The sequence below is a fragment of the Leiobunum rupestre genome, chromosome 2, assembly GCF_980474605.1.
Source record: "Leiobunum rupestre chromosome 2, qqLeiRupe1.1.hap1, whole genome shotgun sequence".
Taxonomy (NCBI): Eukaryota; Metazoa; Arthropoda; class Arachnida; order Opiliones; family Sclerosomatidae; genus Leiobunum; species Leiobunum rupestre.
The window spans coordinates 14,129,459-14,146,915 of NC_143385.1; positions in this window are offsets into that span (position 1 = coordinate 14,129,459).

Genomic DNA, 17,457 nt, shown 5'->3' on the forward strand with positions numbered 1-17,457 from the left:
GTAATTCCAAAAAGCCTCTGTAGATATTTCATTAAAATTTGCTTCGTATTATATTTAACTGATAAACTTGTTCTGTAAAAGGGTTTAATTCAATTGTGCATTGTTATAGTACGTCTAACTTACTGTTGTAACTACTTAACTTATGATATTCTGAATAAATTAAAATTGGTCGTTTCGTCTCAATTATTTTAATTATAATAAAAATTTTATACCGGGCGGGATAGAAATGGGTTAATATTTTTAACAAATAACTCTAAATTGCGGAGATATATCTTTAAGAGTTATCTCGAGAAATTAATACCACTAGGGACAATTCTTCCGAGGAGAGGTATATTTTGGCTTGCCAACTTGTTTTTCATTTGGACACTCCTTGGAGCGAAGAATGACTAGAAATTTTCCTTAACCCCCGTCGCCCCCGAAGGCGCCAGCTCGCTCTCTCTCAATTGCGTATCACCTCCTGTGTATTGTATTTCAGCGCTTGCAATAGGGAAGGAAAATTTCTCCCGACTTTTCAACGGTTTTGTGTGTCCGAAAAACGGACAGAATTCTTTTAGTCGCCCAAGTAAAAGGGTTAAAATATTTAGACCTCAACAATAATAAACTATTTCAATATCTTTAAATAGTCGAATTTATTTCAATTCGTTTAGTAGAAGAGTAGTTAGTAGTTTAGTCAGTATAGAAATTATTTTAGTTCACCTAATTACTGATTTTTCAGTCGATCAGCAATTAGCAACATAGCTCTCCCAAAAATTAGTTAAAATTAAAGTTAGTGAACCAAACTGCGATAGCAATCCCCAACATATAGTACGCAATAAAAAGTAAAAGTTTGAACCATATATTGTTGTTTGTTTACAATTTTTAGTTTAACAAATTTTTTACTGTACCCCTACAACCTTTAAGAAACGAAAGTCTTAAGTCTCCAGAATGACTCCTTTGGTTTTAGGGGCGCAAATTATCTTGGGCCCCCGGGCGAAAAATGGCTTTTACCCGCCCTGTTGGGAACCCGGTGCGTTGTTAGAAGGATTAAAATTATCGTTAAAGGGTCTATTACCGTTACCATTCCTATTACTCTGAAAATTGTTACGATTCTGATTAAAATTACGGTTGGAATTTCAGGCGCCATTTTCTCTAGGAAAAGAATTAAGACGAGGAGGGGGTTTTGTTTTAGCGGGACAGTGACTTTGATAGTGCCCGTGCTCGCTACAGTGGAGACAAATAACACCGGGACCAGTTTCGGAATTCGCGGGAGGCTTACTACGGGTCGTATCCGGTGCGAAGGAACGTTCATTTCCGTGGCGCGGGTTACTCGCTTGCTCTATTAAGGTTGCCGCTGTAACTAGTTCGCGCACCGAGTTAAAATGCGAGGTGGCTAGAGCCTTTCGTAAGTCCTGACATAAATTTCGCCGAATAAGTCTGATTTGGGCCGAAAGTGGGAGCGCCTCTGTCAACTTACGCATAAGCGCCTGCATAGCCTGTACATAGTTTGTTCTTTTTCGCTCGCGCCTTGCATCGTATTGTCGATGCGTTCTAGAATAACGTCATCGCTAACACTGGATTGAAATTCACCCGATAGAGCCGCTGCGAAGTCGTCGAAAGACGCGAAAGTGAGCTGGGTGGAAAACCATTCAAAAGCCCTACCTGTGAGCATGGTTGGCAGCCAATGTTTTAAAAATACATTTTCGGGACAATCCCGGGACAAGCGAATCTGCCTAGCTTTTAACAAAAATTCTTTGGTATTTCCCTCCGTTAGGGCTCCAGAAAAAGTAGGGGGTGACACGGCGGGAACACTACTGTTAGGTAGGCCACGCTGCTGCTGCGGGGGGTTAGGAATTTGGGCTTGGACGAGCTGATTAAGTTGCTGGGTAAGAAGTTGCACCTGCGCTTGAAGAGCGCGGATAGTGGCCGCGTCATCTCCCCCACCCTGAACCGCCTGGTTATGGTCAGCCGGCATTGTAACGCTAGGATTTTCTTTCGTTTCGTTACGACGATTACGGCGATCTAACCTGGCACTAGCTTGTAAGGTCTTATGTAAGGAAAAACAGTTTTCGCAACTATAAAAACTACCTAATTGCGGGTTGCAAGATTTACAAACATGGGTACTCACACAAAAAAATTGTGTAAATTAAATTAAAATTAAGCCTTAAGGGGATTCAGAAAATCAATTGAAGCGATTAAAAACAGTTATAAGGGATTAATTGAAGAGTATATATCGTGACCGGCACCAACCAAAACACACACGATTACCAACAATTAAAAAAAATTACTTATAAAACATTGATAAAATAAAATAGTACGAGATTAAATTTGTCATTAACTTTTCGCTCGAATTAAAAATTACGGGGAGTTGAAATTAAAGGGGAAATATTTTTGCCAGTTCGGTTCATTTGATTCCGGACAAGGACCCCCAAAATGCGACACTTTTTAAAATTAATATACATTAATATAGATTGGAATTGAATCTACCTATAAATATGTTGCATACATAGTTTCCAAGTATATCCGTCATAGCGGGCATTTTAACCTTTAAGACTATTTTTTCGAACACAGCGCCACGTTTTCACCTAGAATCAACCCTCAAACCTTTTGCATTAATTTTTTGAAATCGCTAGTCGCTCCGGTTTAGTACTTCTTATGTGTTTATTACTCCATGGTTTCGTTACCGACTCGCTGAACTATACATTGTGCGACACTTTTTAAAATTAATATACATACATATAGATTGGAATTGAATTTGAGTTTAAAAATCAGGGGAGGTAGTTTAAAGATAATTAGTTGTCTAGGGGATGAATTTGGAATACAATTAAATAACAAGTGTCAGCATTAAACAGATAACAAAGAGACGGAACTGGCAATGGTCAAACAATATTTTATTTGCAACTCAAAATTGGCAACACTACCTAAAAACTAAAACCTAACATAATTGTTTTTTAAAACTAACTTAAAAACTAGCACAAATAGATTTTTCTAACTTTGGATGGTTCCCAATCTAGACTTAATAATTGTTTATACGGTACCGTACACATTCCCAATTTGTTGCTTCGACGATGTGTCCTTGAAAATGTGCAGCTCCGAGGCTCGGTGTGACCCCAGATGGAATCGCGCTGGAAGGAACATCTTAATGCAAAGTCCACTACTAGAACCGACGGCTGGGCAACGTAGCTCTACCTCTAGCCGGGAAGACAACGAAATCACGGCCACTGTTTAGCTCGCGATAAAAAAACATTCTTGACCACGAGGGCCTTTTTAGCGCGTAGTTTTCTGGACCACGAAAAAGGACTGACTGCCTTAAGTCTCTCTCTCTCTCTCTCTCTCTCTCTCTCTCTCTCTCTCTCTCTCTCTCTCTCTCTCTCTCTCTCTCTCTCTCTCTCTCTCTCTCTCTCTCTCTCTCTCTCTCTCTCTCTCTCTCTCTCTCTCTCTCTCTCTCTCTCTCTCTCTCTCTCTCTCTCTCTCTCTCTCTCTCTCTCTCTCGTGCTCGTTTTATAAAGTTCGCGCTTATTAACGCTCCCGATTTTTAGAGTATTTTTATTGTTCAAAGTGCCGTACAGGCTTTATTTTTGTATTTTTCCGGTTCGAGAACGTTCCTGCTTGCTTTTGGTGAAAAAAGTTTCCCAAAAGAACCGATATTTTCGGTTTTTCAACCGTTTTTCGGTTTTCGGTTTTTCCGCCAAAAAGTCGATTTTCGGCTTTTTAGGCTTCGTAGCTTTTGAAAGTTTTTAATTTCGCGCGCGCGCGAAATTAGACTTTCAATTCTCGCGCTATGCCTTCAAAAGGTCGCGCGCCATCCGATTCAATCGCGGCGAACGCCGCTAACCCTACTCCATCTACAAACAACCCGAATCCATCATATCCGAACCGACAATCTTTTGCCAATGTCACCGTTAAAAATACACGCCAAACCAACACGAACCGATCCAACCGCACCCAGCCAAAACGATACGTTTTTCGCTCCAGGACGAATAATACGAACACGACCAACAAGAAGATGACCGCCTCGAACGGTATTTTGATTGATTCCTCGGTTTATCCATATTCAAACAAAGAGCTGATTGACGCCGTCAAGGCGGCGACGAACCCAAACCAGATCTACGCTTTTGCTAGAATCCAAGGTACATTTCAAATATTTTTCAACAACTCGACGTGGGCTACGGATCTGAAGACCAACGGTCTGCCCATGCCTGATAACACAATCGTTCAATGCCACGCCTACGGAACCCCTCCAACGCGTGTGGTGGTTTCTGATGTTCCACCCCTCTTTGAAAACTCAGACTTGCGTGATATTATGTCGGACTTTGGCTCCGTTGTCGGCCCAATCAAGACACTCAGAGCTTCGTATGTAGATCCAGAGCTCCCTGCTTTGCAAAGCTTCCGTCGCCAAGTTATGATGAAGTTTCCGACCTCTAAGGCTCGTGAGATGCTCCCCGAGAGACTTTTCGTTGATCTTGATGACGTCCCGTATACTTTCTTTGTTTCCACTGACATCCGGTGTCACAATTGTCACGAGACTGGCCACACCCGTGATCATTGTCCAAAAACTCACGCTGAAAAAGATCTAGCCGGTGAAAACAGTTCTACCACACCGAAAGTGGTTGAAAACGCTGCCGAAATTGAAATGGATGTCACCATGGCATCTCAAAATGAAGATGTTCTTCCCGTCTTGGACATGACTCCAATTGTGCCTCGTGTAGATGATGAAGATTTGGACGTCTTCAAGACTCCAATTAATTCACCGACCCGTAAACATCCTCCGGGTTTCACCGTCCTCAATAAGAACAAGAGGCATTCGCCAGCAATAGAGGCTTCCTCTGGCCCGCCAATGAAATTTTCCATTATTGAACCTACTTCTCCTAAAGCGAGATCACAAAAATCTGCTTCTTCCTACTCCAGCGTCACTTCAGAGAGTGACCTGACAGACTTCCTTGATTCTGACTGTGATCCGAAATCTTCAACGTCCATTCCGCTCAGCGACTCGTCACTAGTCAGCCTTTTTGACTCGATGTATCGATCCAAGATCCCCATCCTTATCCATGTTCGTCAGTTCACAAACTCACCAGTTGCTCTTATCAAACAGCTAGAAAGCATTCGAAAGAACGAAGCCACGTACCGAAAGAGTCCACTTTCTAGATTGTCTAAACAGGCCATCTACCAGTGGGAGCGAAAAATCATGAAGGAAATTGTAGCGGAATCGTCTATTTAATTTTTATGGGTATTTTACATTTTTGTTTATTTTTCCTTCGTATTTTACGGAACTTGATTTATTTTTCTATGTACTGGTTAATTTTAATTTTAATTTTAATGCTTTCTATTTATTCTTTAAATGTCAGGGGCATTGGTACCCCCGAAACCAATACCCGCGCTCGTTTATTTATTCAAAATTCTAACCCTGATATTGTTTGTTTTCAAGAAACTAATGTTAAAACGGATTTTGGGGCGTCATACCTTTGGAAACACTGGTCGTATTCTTTCGAACACGCTTTTGCTTCTAAAATGGGTTCCGGTGTTTCCATCGGTATGAAGCCCCATTTCCTCCCTTTCGTTCGTGAAGTCAAAATTCATCTAAGTTATTTGGTTTATATTCGTTTCGAATTCACCCCTCAAAATTTCACTCACGTTTTCTCTGTTTATATTCCGTCTAATGACGATCAAGTTGCGTTAAACGTCCTTGATCATTTAAATTTGCTAATTGAAAATTTACCTGTTGGTGAATCAGTTATTTTAAATGGTGACTTTAATTGCACCCTCGATGAAGCTCTCGACCGCCGCGGCTGTATTGACCGTCGCGTAAACGTCTCGCAGACCCTCCGTTCCCTCGTAAACGGCCAGGATTTGCAAGATGCTTTTAGAATTTTCCAACCAAATACTCGTTCCTATACTTGGACTTCCGTCCCTCAGCGTGGTCGCGTCTTTCGGGCACGCTTGGACCGTTTTGTCAGAGCGTGTGTTCACGAAGTGTGTCCTTTTTCGGACCACTGCCCAGTTATCTTACGTATCGCCAATCCGCTTTCGAAAGTTCGGTCTAAACCGGCCTATTGGAAGTTGGATGTTAAAGCCCTTGAAGACCCTGATTTTGTCAAAGACGTTACAACTTTTATCCGCGATTCAGTAAATGAACAGGCTTCAAACACCACTAATCGCTCTTGGTGCCAGTGGTGGTTTGACGATTTTAAACCGAACGTCCGCGCGCTTTGCCGCGAATTCTGCAATTTTAAATCTAATTTAGAACGGTCTCGTTTACGGGACCTGCAACGAGAGGTTCACGCTTTTAACGACCCAGAAAGCCCCGATGCCAAAGCACTTCGTTCTCAATTGAACGACTGTCTGAATAATCATGCTAAGGAGGCGCTCTTAAAGTGTCGAATGTCTCACGTTGCCAATGTTGACAAGCCCTCGGCAGAATTCTTCCGCTGGACTTCACGAGTATCTTCCTCCGTGAAGCCTATGGATAGCGTTTACGACCCCAACGGTGATTTAGTCTCCGATCCTCCCCGTCTTCGCGAAACTGTCATTAACTTTTATTCCGAACTCTATTCTAATCCAAATTCTATTCCCGCTCCCTCTTCCGCGTTACCTCCTTTACTTCCAAATTTACCTAAACTTTCTCCGGATTCCGTTGAATCCCTCAAATATCCGTACTCGTTTGCTGAAATTTCTCAAGCCCTCAAATCTTTGTCCCGAGGTCGTTCCCCTGGTCTAGACGGCCTCCCTGCTGAATTTTATTTAACCTTTTGGGACGAAATAGGTCAAGCTTTATTCCAAGTTTACCGTGAACTCCTTCGTAATTTGAAAAATTCGCCGTACTCCAATGCTTTCTCGAAGTCTGTGATGTGTCTTTTGCCAAAGAAAGGAGACCCTCGCGATATTCGTAATTGGCGTCCTCTTTCTTTGACAAACGTCGACTACAAAATTTTCGCTAAAATCCTTGCCCTTTGCCTTAATAAAGTTCTCACTGATATTATCTCCCCCTCTCAATCTTATTCGGTTCCTTCTCGCACCATTTTCGATAATTTAAACGTTCTTCGAGATCTCATTGATCTCGCTGACGCTAAAGATGAACCCCTCGCTTTCGTGAATATAGACTTCGAGAAAGCATTAGACTCCATCCTCCATGATTATCTTTTCAAAACTCTTGTCGCTTTCGGTTTCCCTTCCGAATTTTCTGGCCCTCTTGCTATGCTTTACTGCAATTCGTCGTTTCACATCAAAATTAATAACTCGCTTACCCCATCTGTTAAATTTAACCGTGGCATCCGCCAAGGCTGCCCACTATCTGGCGCTCTTTTCTCGATCGCTACTGAACCTCTCATTCGCTTTCTTGATCTTAAACTCGCTCGCCCTAACGAACTGGTTCCTCACAGGAGGCTAACTAACGTCACGTACGCCGATGATTTAACCGCTCTTCTCCGTGAGGACGCGGAATTTCCCATCCTAAGAACGTGTCTCGATACATTTTGCGCCTTTTCCGGAGCGCGCGTCAACAATTTAAAAACCGTTGGCCTTTGGTGTGGAACGTGGCGTGGCCGCGTTGACTGCCCACTAGGTTTTTGTTGGTCGTCTGACGGTCACAAGTTCCTGGGAATCCATCTCGGAAACAGTCAGAATGTAGTCTCTAAAAATTGGAGTGACCTTGAAGGGAGCTTCCTTCGCGTTCTCGCGCGTTGGCGTTCAATAAAACCCCATTGCTCGTTATATGGTCGTGTCAACATCGCCAATCAGTTGGCTGCCAGTGCATTATGGCATAAACTGAAAATTTTAAACCCTCCGACTGATTTTGTTGATAGGTGCCAAAAAGCCCTCGAAGCGTTCGTTTGGGACAAGGTTCATTGGGTGAAAAACGAATACTGTCTTCTCCCTAAGCAAGTTGGTGGCCTAGGACTGGTTTCAATTGCCGAAAAAATTCGTAGCTTTCGCCTGGCGAATGTTGCGAGCCTTCTAGAAACGGACCCCTCCCAACCTAATCATGTAACCGCTTCAGCTTTCATTCACGGATTATCTCATTCCCTTACTACTCATTTTCTCACTAATAAGCCTCACCTTACCAATTCGACTTTTTATAACTCTTTATCCGAAACTTTCTCCAATCTTGATTTTAAACTTTCTCTTGAAAATTCGAGCGTGGATGTTTTGTCAAACATCCCTCTCTTTGATAACCCCGCCATCACTGACTCTGATAAGAACCCCTTTTTAGGTTTCCTCTTTAACCGGTTTATCCGTGATGGAGTTTCCTCTGTCATGGATCTTCTTGACTCTGACTCTCTATGGTGGCGTCGGATCCCAAATTTAGTTTCATCACCCGAATCCGTCTCCCGCTTAACTGTTAAATCTTTTAAGGCTCTACAAAAAGGCGTACTCGACGCTTTCCCCGACATTTTTGATAATTTCGGAGTTCGAGATAACTTCATTTTTGGGGAATCTCTTTCTCCCACTATCGTTCTTAATTTACCTGGTTCTTGCCGCACGTCCCTCTTTCTTTCTGGTATTGGTATCTCTCGACTCGCATACTCCCACCTCATTCGTACAACTAATTTTCCAAATCCAATTTTCCCTTCAGACCTGTCCATTCCAATCCCACCAAAATTCTGGAGCATAAACACTATCAGTCCTCTTTCGGCTCGTCATGAAAACGCAACCCAGTGGCGTTTACTTCATGATGCCCTTCCCGTTCCAACACGACTGCACCATTACGACCCAGACACTTATCCAACGCGCGACTGTCCCTTCTGCCCATCTGTAGGGAACGTCGTGCATATGTACTACTCTTGCCCGATTGTCACGACCATCCTGATCGACGTTCAAATACTTCTCTCAAAATTGTTAGGCCATACCCACAGTTCCCACCATTATTGGTTTTTAGTTCCTAATTTGCACTCCCATCGCGCTTGCAACCTGGCCTACGTTCTACTTAAAGATACGCTGTATCGTAACGGTCTGCGAGACGGGTACGCCAACAACTTTTCCCGTCCTCTGCCTGAGTTTATTAAGTTTATATTTAATCGTTTTCGTGGTAGATTCATCTCCCGAATTAAATTAGCCTACTCTTTTGCCCAGAAAAATGATAAAATGAAAGAATTTAATTCTACTTGGCGTGTCAATTTGAATGAACTTAAAAAATTTATGTAATTCGGTTGTTATTCGGAAAAAAATGTTACTCTTGCATATATTTATTCGTTTACTTTTAATTTGTTATTGTAACCTAAAATTTCAAATATCTGTCTTATCATAGATTAATTTCACATGAAAATGTTCTAACTCTTAAGCTTTTAACCTAAGAAATGATTTGATGTTTACATTTTGAAGAATTTGTAAAAGTTATCACTCATGTAAGGACATAGTTGTATTTATTCATCACTATTTTGTAAAACTAACTATGTTTTGGCTATAATAAAGCCTTTTTTATACTCTCTCTCTCTCTCTCTCTCTCTCTCTCTCTCTCTCTCTCTCTCTCTCTCTCTCTCTCTCTCTCTCTCTCTCTCTCTCTCTCTCTCTCTCTCTCTCTCTCTCTCTCTCTCTCTCTCTCTCTCTCTCTCTCTCTCTCTCTCTCTCTCTCTCTCTCTCTCTCTCTCCAGCGTTTGGGGAAATACCAGCCAATATCCGTTTCATACAATAACAAAAATATGACTACTTAAACTAGACCTAAATTTAAAGATTGATTGACCATTAATCAAATTTAAAGTCATATTATGAATAATATAAAATTCGAATTTAAGGAAAATTAATTATATTTATGAAGTATGTTACAATTGGTCACCGTAGCTCAAGAACTATACCAGATATGAACTTCTCCTTAGGAAGGACACAATGGGAGCGTAATGTGATACTGTATACTAAATTGCATTTCAATCGGTTAAGTAGTTTTTACTGTTGAGCGGTCTGCGAGGAGAAGATGGAAGAAGAAGAACAAGAAGAAGAAAAATTAAGCCTAACTTTGCCCCATTACTACGAAACGTCACCTCTGCCCTGTTCGATGGAATTCGTATATGTTTGTCGCGTGCCTGTAACCTTTCAAACGATGCATCAGTGGCGTAGCCAGGCTTTTGTTTCGGGGGCGGGGGGGCACACCATTGAAAAAAAGTAAAAAAATAAAAATATTTGTACTTACGACCATACGTTTCGGGGGGCATGTGCCCCCTGTGCCCCCCTGGCTACGCCACTGCGATGCATCACTTGTTTTGATACGACCTATAGTTTTTGAGATACGATGGGGTAAAATCGGCTACATTTTGACTCGAGATAATATATCAAGTGCTCGGGTAGGTGATCTACTCTATACCCGGACCTTGCATAGGGACTACCGTCCATTTTGACTTTACGTTACCCGCTGAAGGTCACAGCCGTGCGCGTTTCTTAATTTGTATTATCGGTATAAGCCTGTTGGTGCTCGATTGTTTTATTCGTGGTAAACCGAAAGCCCATTGAGTCCTATAAGGTAAAGGCCCCTATGGTAATATCCCCACGGTTCTAAGACCAAGGAGAATATTAAGAGGAGGCAACACTCGGCCCTATTTAAGGGGACTGGGACTGAGGAAAGTCGGCTAAAATTGATAAACAAAATTTTTAAATACCGTTTTAAATGTTTTTTTTTTAGATACACACATCGGTTTCGACCCAAGGTCTTAGACACCAGCACACAATAACTGATTAATCAGGGTGAGAAAAGTGTAACGGCCACGCCAACGGGGGCATACGTGGGGACACCCGTGGCGGAAGTATTCCGACCACCCGTTGGGGGATTGGTGGTCGTCCTCACACGGCCATCCACAAACTCTGCCTCCCAGACGCTTGGGATTACAGGAGTACGCCACTACTCTCGGCCTTTAATTGTCTTTAACAACCTCTAAATAACTTCGATTCACTTAAGTAATATAGGTAAAAAATATATTGCATTAAATTGGCAGACGTAATTTTTTAACAACCCGTTAAAATCGTTAGTTTACCGGCTTAAACCTCCTGTTGCTATCCTCCTTGCTAACACGTTCTTATCTGATTTCCCAACTCTCATAGAACTACTACGTAAAAAAAAGTATCATCGAAGACCAGCGATTCTTTCTCACTATTGTGTCTAAAGTCTATTCACCTTAGAACTATTTTTTTTACAAAATTCTTTTCAGTATATAAAGCCAGTCCCTGTTTTTCTTGAGTCTTATGAGAATGGTTAAAAAAAGTTCTACCATTATGTACCCATTAAAGATTCTCTTAGTGTATTAATATCAAACAACAAGGTTGCGAAAGTACTAAATTTCCAGAAACCTACATACGTGCCAGTTGTAAATCAAGTGCTTGCAGATATTAATCATGGGGAAATTTTTTCTCGCAACTATATGTACACGGAAGAATACAAAACTGTCTTCACCTATTAATTTTCCAAGATGCTTTCGAAACAGTAAATCCACTAGGTTCAGCCTTCATAAGATAGTTGGTGTATATTATACCCGAATATAGATCTACAATTGATCACATACAGCTAATTTTGCTATGCCGAAGATTTAAAAATCCAAATAACTGTCTGAAAAAATTAGTTGGTGACTTGAAAGAGCTTGAAAGCGATGGCATACGCATAGGAAACAAAAATTATAAAGTACATGTACTTCTAACCAGCCTAGTGGGTGATAATCTTGGGCCCCATGAAAAAGGATATATTTGTCGGTACTGTTTGGTGAAATCGGATATGATTCACGAATGCGGACCCTTTCTAAGAAGAACTCCAGATAGTTACAAAGAGAGTAATCAAAAACTATTTCAGCAGACGGACCTGAAAGCGGTAGATGGAATAACGGGGAATTATATTTTAAATGAGCCTTAAACATTTTCATGTTTGCAATCCAGGACCAGCGCCCTGTTTAGCGCATGATCTGTTCGAGGGTGTAGTTGCTTATGATCTGTATCAGTTCCTAAAACATTTTATATCTGCCAAAAGTGGTTTTCCTGGCTGGAACTATTACAATTGTCAACTATGTCAGTTTTTTATTTCTATGCAATGATTTGGCAAACAAACCTTGCGCTGCTACACTTTGTAACCAAATATTAACTGGAAATGCATCTCAGATTTGGTGTCTTTTGAGATTCCTGTCTGCAATTTTCCGAGACAAAATAAGTGATTTTTCAGACCCTGTTTGGGACTTGTATCTCCAGGTAAAAAAATTGTAGAAATGGTTATGGCCGCAAAAGTTTCGAAAATTGAAATATCGTCCGAAGTTGTTATGCTATGGGAGTATAAACGAAGCCGATTAGAATGTTTTCCCAATTATAGACTAAAAGCTAAGCACCATTATTACCTAGAACACTACCCAGAACTTATAGCAAACACGCTGTGTACAGAAGGTTTGCCCAAAAGACTATTTTCTTTTAAAAATTACTAAGACGCTGTCGGAAAAACATCAGATGCAACAAGCTTATTTCATGGCGGGAACGCCCTTCAAGTGCACGATTACATATTCGAATTCTAAGGTAATTGAAGGTGACATTTTTGAACAAATACAACAAGATGTAGCAAGCTGCAACTTGGTAAGTGATAGTATTATTTATTTGTCAAAAGTAGAATACAAAATTACTATGTACGAGAAGGGTCTGTTTGTTGTAACGGAAACGTCGGTCTATCAATTGACACTTGGTTGTATAAACACTATTTTAATTTAAAAAACGGCCAATGATGAAGTACTATTATTCCTGAACTTGTACGAATCAAAATGTTCCTTAACACTGCACGTTTATGAACTTTATGAAACAAATCACGTTTTGTTAGTCAACGTTAACGATCTCTCTGACTATTATCCTTTGCCTAGTTATAACAGCTTTGGGAAGAAAATTGTTACTCTCAAGCGCATTGTTCATCATTTTTAAACAGATAGGTGGGTTTGAAGTGGGTTTTTTTATGGTGAATGTTTTTAAACTAAATAGCTGGTTTTCATGTGAAATTTTTTTTCGAACACTATATGAACACTATATGAACACTTTATGAACACTATATATTTGTTTCAGATGGTAAACACAACTCCTCTTGATCTTAAAGTTATATTAAGCAATCTTATAAAAAAGCGCTTCCCTCACTTGATTCGAATGCAGTGGATGAATTGTCAAATATTTTAATTTTAACTGGTGTCGAAAACGAAGATGATGTCCAATATGTATCGGAATCCGATTTAAAAGGCTCAATCCTAAAACCAATCCATGTTCGGAAACTGGTTAGCTATGCCAAAACGCTGGCAAAATTAAAAGAAACTAATGTTGAATCCGGTAAGTTTTGCAACATTTAAAATTAAAAAAGTTAGAATGGTTTTCGAATTGATCATATCCACGCATCACCTTCCTTGTACCTCATATTTTGGTATGATTTCATTATCTTTGGAACCTTTTTAACAAGTTGCTCAAAGAAATAATTCTTTTAAATAGTCTTATTCAGATAACTATTCGCGACCGAAACGATTCTAGGTCGCTACCTTAGAGCAAGAGTCAAGCAAGTCTGAAAACCCCTATTTGTGTAAAACCAGTTTTAAGTTCGAAATCTAGCATAACAACAATGATAATCTAATAATGAAAATTAATCAAAATAGAGTGAAAATATAGATGGAAAATTTTGTACTGAGGCACCTTAATTTAAAAACACTCAAGGATTCTTATTTTGAATTTCTTTCAATAGTCACGTATCTCGACTTACTTGACTTTTGCTCTCAGGTAACGAGGTGGCGTAACGGCGTTAGCTTCTCTGAGGTTGCGCCTAAGATCTAGCGTCTGCTACAGACAAATTAAAAAGTCTTAAGAACGTTTTTTTCTTAAATAAACTTATCAAAATATAAGCAAACGATGTAAAAATGATATTGAAATGCAAGTATCATTATTTATAAAGTCATATTTATCAATAACGATGAGGAAAAACTAAAAAAACTACCTATCTTACTTTCAATGGCGAACCAAAGGGGGCGTAGCTATAGTTTTCGGTCGCGAATAGCCGGTTTAAAATATTATGGCAGGGAACCTTTAGCCTTTCTCACATAAGTGAGAAGAAATGAGCTATGGGTTTTAAAGCGTTTATTCAGCTGAAATATACATATTCAACTATTATGAGACCTGATTTGTATATACAAGTACACTCTGTTCAAAAAGTCTTTGCCCGTGGGAGATTTCGAACATTTTCGCCCGTCATTTCTTGTATAGTTGCATCAAGTCGAAGCGGACATCGGTAATAGATTAATAAAATGTTTAGCTACAAATTGGCCAAAATCATTTTCCGGACAGACTTATAATCTGGCCTATTTTGGCCTAAAAGAGGGGGTGTTAACTTTTTTATTTTTGATCTCAGGTCATTTTAAACCCGATTTTCGTGTTCTCCGGGGTTGATTTATATTTAGAAAGTGTTGGAAGTATTCAAATCGACGCATTGATTTCAAAAGATATTCACCAAAGACGTTTTCACAGAAATTGAGAAATATCTAAACATCTCACCAAGCCATTTAAAATAATAAATGTTGACGAGTTTTGTCGCCATCTATAGTTCCTAGAAGTAATCTTTTTTTTGTTTAATTCTAAATATGTAACAAATGGAAGGTTAACATAAATATTTGCATGTGCTCATTTGAGAAACGAACAGGGGTGCCGCCAGAACATATTTAGGTGTAGGCAAAGATTTTTTAAAAGTGGGCTCCTTGTTCCTCAAATATTTAAAAATTAAATTTTTAGAAGTTTTTTTATATATTGAAAATAATTTTTAATTTATTTTACAAGTGTTAGCTAACTTTAAAATATAAATTTTAAATAGTGTTTATTTTAGTTACAATTGACTTTGAAACTAACCAGTCTAACGCGATCTTAGCTTCAGCCTAGCAAATATCCATACAACCTATATTAGTACTAACGATAACGTATACGTATTAAACACATATGAAATTAAGTGTTTACTAACATACGTAAATAAACTTTTGAAGTCGTCCGTAGGCCTCGTTAGGCGTAATTTTATTAAATTTTTTTAATTGGTGTTTGCTACATTTTGCTGATTTCCCGGGGCGGCACCGGGAGCAAACAATTGATATATACCACACGGGATTCTAGGTTTTTATTTCTTTACGTTTTTCAATAAAAAACCAATACGGTGCCCCCCATAAGTTAGTCTGGAGCTGCCCCGGCGATTTCTAGTTAACTTCGTGTAAACGCTCAAAGCCTTATTCCAACGTGGCGCCAAATCCAGTTTTCGTTAATCGGACTTACACCTAAGCTTAAAATTACTAGGGCAAAAATTCGTCGCGAAATTAATAAAAGTAACCAAGTGGGAACTCGGCTCAACGAAAATGCTACCCAACTTTTATCTCAGGGCGTCGAAATTGCATAGCAGACGATACTACCTTCAATTACCTATTTCGATTTTAACCTGTTACCTTAAACGCCTCTCACTTTTCAGGGTGTAGCGCGGAGATTTGTTTTCGTCGTCTTAAGATGCCTTAACGCGCTGTCGCGACATTAGTTAAAATTGTAAAAATTTAAAAACCGCAACATTATAAAAAGTTTTATAAAATTTCCCGACCTTTCAAATTTGTAACTAAAATAAACACTATTTAAAATTTATATTTTAAAGTTAGTTAACTATTGTAAAATAAATTTAAAATTATTTTCAATATATAATTTTTAAATATTTGAGGAACAAGGAGCCCACTTTTAAAAAAACTTTGCCTACACCTAAATATTTTCTGGCGTCGCCCCTGTTCGTTTCTCAAATGAGCACATGCAAATATTTATGTTAACCTTCCATTTGTTACATATTTAGAATTAAACAAAAAAAGATTACTTCTAGGAACTATAGATGGCGACAAAACCCGTCAACATTTATAATTTTAAATGGCTTGGTGAGATGTTTAGATATTTCTCAATTTCTGTAAAAACTTCTTTGGTGAATATCTTTTGAACCAATGCGTCGATTTGAATAATTCCAACACTTTCTAAATATAAATCAACCCCGGAGAACACGATAATCGGGTTTAAAATTACCTGAGATCAAAAATTAAAAAGTTGACACCCCCTCTTTTAGGCCAAAATAGGCCAAATTATAAGTCTATCCAGAAAATGATTTTGGCCAATTTGTAGCTAAACATTTTATTAATCTATTACCGATGTCCGCTTCGACTTGATGCAACTATACAAGAAATGACGGGTGAAAATGTTCGAAATCTCCCACGGGCAAAGACTTTTTGAACAGAGTGTACCTATAAGTTACAAATTAAATGAAGTTTCTTAATAAAATAGGCTTAATATGGATATAAAAAGAAATAATCACCTATCGACACATGTTTCTGATGACCCGCAACCTGGACCGAATAGGATCATTACTAGTTCAACTGGAACTGGAGCTGCAGGGAATATTCTTGGAGTAGAAGAGTCTATCAATCAGGTATTTATATAAAATAATAGCCATTCAGCTATGCAAAACGAGTGTGCCAATAATGTACTAAAAAACTAGCTCGTGACGCAGGGATTTTTTGTTTTATTATATGGAAATGCCTATTGTAGAAACATGCACTATAAATTAATTTCTTTTGCCTTTTATAAATCATGAATACGCGTATTTTCAATATTGAAAAAAAAAACACCCGTCAGACTCCCTCAATTTGATCAGATAGACTGACAGTGTATTATTAATTTGTACTAGTTGATGGAAATATTTACCTTTTTCCTTGAAAGTCATGACTAACTTTTTTTGGAATTAAGTTAGCGATAAGGTTTAGGTCGGAAATATATTTGCACAACGGTCGTTATAGCTTTGTCTACACCGCAAACTGTTTTTCTTAATAACTTTGGCTTTAATCTTCTTTTTATTGAGTAAAGCACAGGACGAATTAACTATTGGGCGGATAAATACCAAATAGTTGAGAATATATTTACTAAGCCTCGTCAGCGCCGCTGGCTGGCAAATAAAACTTTAAACCTAAGTGAACGATGTTTAGTCGTCCGACAACTTCTTGATGACTGCTTGAAAAAGTTCAACCGAACATCAAGGAGTGATATGCGAAAGATAGCTGGGCACTTCATAAAGCGGTTTCCTAAGGCCATCAGGGACTCGATTAATGGAAAGCCAATCGACACTAAGCACAAATTTTTTATTAAACAATTGTACAATAAATTAGAAAATCTATCTCGCGAATCAGTAGGGGCAATGCCACCGATCAAAAACAGATAGAAAGAAGAGGAATCTCCTAGGCTCGAATTGAAACATACAGAAACCTTCAGATACAATCCAGAAACTAGTGATGAAGATGCTCTAATTTGTGAAACGCTGAGAAAACAACTGTTATCGCTTCACTTTCAACTAAACCCTGACACTAAAGTTATTGAAGAGAAAATGCGTGGTTCCTATAATTTGTAAAGGGCAGATATTAATAACAACATGGAGATGGCCGTACTAAAGTCTCGTTGTCCAGTCTTATTTGAAAAAGTTAGATTAAAAGTGCATGTAGAACCGCTCTTGGACAATTTAATATTTTTTTC